Below are 2412 nucleotides of genomic sequence, written 5' to 3'. Positions count from 1 at the left end.
CACTCTCTCTACACCTCTGTAACTAGTTCCTTATGTTAAATTCCTTAAACAGGACAACTTGGTATGGGATCTATCTTATTGACTGGACCCCAATAATACATCAGATTAGAAAAGTTCCAGTCCCTTCTTTGTTTGCTAATGGTTTTGTTGGTTTGCTTTTTTTGTTTTTTGTTTTAATATAGTGAGATTACATTTTACCAAATCACTTTTGTTATTGAGTTACTGTATGTGAACAACTGAGAATTGTACATATTATTTCCCTTTTATTCTGTTAATGTGGTATATTAAATTTAATAGACTTCCTAAAGACACTTCATTTTTGCACTCCTTCGGTGAACCCTGTTTGTTTACGATGTCCTTTTAAGAACATTGTGCTGATCGTCAGGTGGGAGAATTCGTACATGTTCCTCCTTTTGCAGGGCAGATTAGAACATGATGATTGGGGTTCGCATAATATGTGATTAACGTTTCTGTGTAATCAGGACTTGCAACATCCCGAATGCTCTTACCTGACACTTCTTAAAAAATAAATAAATAAAAACACAGTGCTAAATTTTATTGTTTGCTATATTTTAAAAGAATTTTTGCATCTGTGTTCATGAGTGTAATTATTCTATAATTTTCTTTTCTTGGATTGCCCTTATCTAGTTTAGTAATGCAAATTCAATGCTCATTGTGAGTTTAATTGTGTTCATCTCAAAGGTAATTGGTTATTTATTTCAGCTTTTAGGACTCTTCATCCTTGACAATTACAGTTCTATTATGATTTTACTCTTTTGAATAGTTATCTCTTTAAATATTACTTCTGCATTGTTTCCTTCATGCTTTTATTATATTCCTGTGAGATTTACATTGGACACACTTTCACCTCTGTGTCACTTAAAAATGTAATTACTTCTTTTAAGTAATACCATGTCTTTATTTTATTTTTGCAAGTTGAATTTCTTAGATTTTAATTCTTTTTTCATGGATATGATTCACTTGTCAATTTAAATACTGTAAATATTGATTATAAATTCTTTGTCAGTTTTTTAATAAAATTAATTTTATCTTCAGTATATTAACATTCTGATTATATATTTTTTCTGGTTGTCTTTCTGAGCTTTAGATGTGGTCCTAGTATTTTGATTTTTAGCCTCATTTTGAATGGTAGTTTCTTTCCCCCTTTTATCTCCTTCTCTGCTTGATCCTCTCTAATAAGTGGTTTTTTTTTTGTTTCCACATAGGCTCCAGGTCGCCAGTGAGAACCAAGTGTTTTAATGTATTTTGGTGTCTCTACACTGATACAATTTTGGTGATATTGCAGATCCAATCACCAAGCCAGCTATTGGCTTAGTTCTATTTCTAGACTTGGGCCTGTGTTTGTGTCCTACTACCTTGCCAACTGTGGTAGGCAGAATAATGGCTCCCAAAGATGTGCAGATCCTAATCCTAATCCTTAGAACCTAGGAATATGCTACCTTATGAGGAAAATAGACTTTTGTAGATGTGATTAAGGTTAAGGACTTGATATGGGGAGATTATCAAGGTGGTCCAATCTGATCGCATAAACCCTTAAAACCAGAGAAACTTTTCTAGCTGTAGTCAGTCAGAGATAAATGTGATGACCAGAAAAAGGGTCAGAGAGTTGCTGTCTTTGAAAATGAAGGCAGGGGCTCAAGAGCCAAGAAATGATGGATGGTTTCTAGAAGCTGGAAAAATAAAACAAATTCTCCCATAAACTTCAGAGAGGAATGCAGTCCTGCTGACATCTTAATTTTAGCCCAGTGAAAACTGTGTCAACGTACAGAAGTGTAAGATAATACATTTATGTTTTTGAGGTAATTCGTTACAGCAGTGATGGAAGACTGATAATAATTAGTTTTATAAACCAATTATAACTGATATCCTCAGTAAGAGTTAGGTGTACTGCTTTTAAAAGTACTTTCAATACTATAAAAGTACTTTTACATACTTTTTAAAGTACTTTTAATCTAATGCTTTTAAAAGTTCCATTTTATTTCCTTTATTAGCTTTTTAGCTATACCTCTTTTAAATGTATTAATGCTTGCTCTAGGAACCCTTCATAAATGGTTACATTACAATAAAGATGTATTACAATATGCATCTTTAACACAGTCTACATTGAATTAATATTATACCACTTCACACACAATCTAAGAACCTACTCTCCTTTGTTTTATTATATATAACTCTTCCATCTATATTATAAACCCCATAATGCAGTCTTGTAGTTTTTACTTTAAACAATTATTTTTGAAAAAATTAAATAAGAGATTATTTTTAATTTGCCTTCATATTTACTGTTTCTACTGCTTTTCACTTCCCTGTAATTCCAAGTTTTCATATAGCTTAATTTCCCTTCAAATTAAATAACTTTTTAAGGTACTTGTAAAATGAAAGTGTTGGCAA

General features: G+C 31.7%; 1 non-coding gene across 1 annotated transcript; it reads left to right on the top strand.

Moving 5' to 3' along the window:
* The first annotated feature begins 378 nt into the window (after positions 1–378).
* LOC116481322 (U8 small nucleolar RNA) lies at positions 379–514 on the top strand. The gene has a single exon (XR_004251489.1). It is a non-coding gene; the product is annotated as a U8 small nucleolar RNA (small nucleolar RNA).
* The last annotated feature ends 1898 nt before the right edge of the window (positions 515–2412 follow it).

This window comes from Hylobates moloch, unplaced genomic scaffold (genome assembly GCF_009828535.3).
Source record: "Hylobates moloch isolate HMO894 unplaced genomic scaffold, HMol_V3 SCAFFOLD_13, whole genome shotgun sequence".
Classification (NCBI taxonomy): Eukaryota; Metazoa; Chordata; class Mammalia; order Primates; family Hylobatidae; genus Hylobates; species Hylobates moloch.
This window is presented reverse-complemented; position numbering and strand designations above follow the sequence as displayed.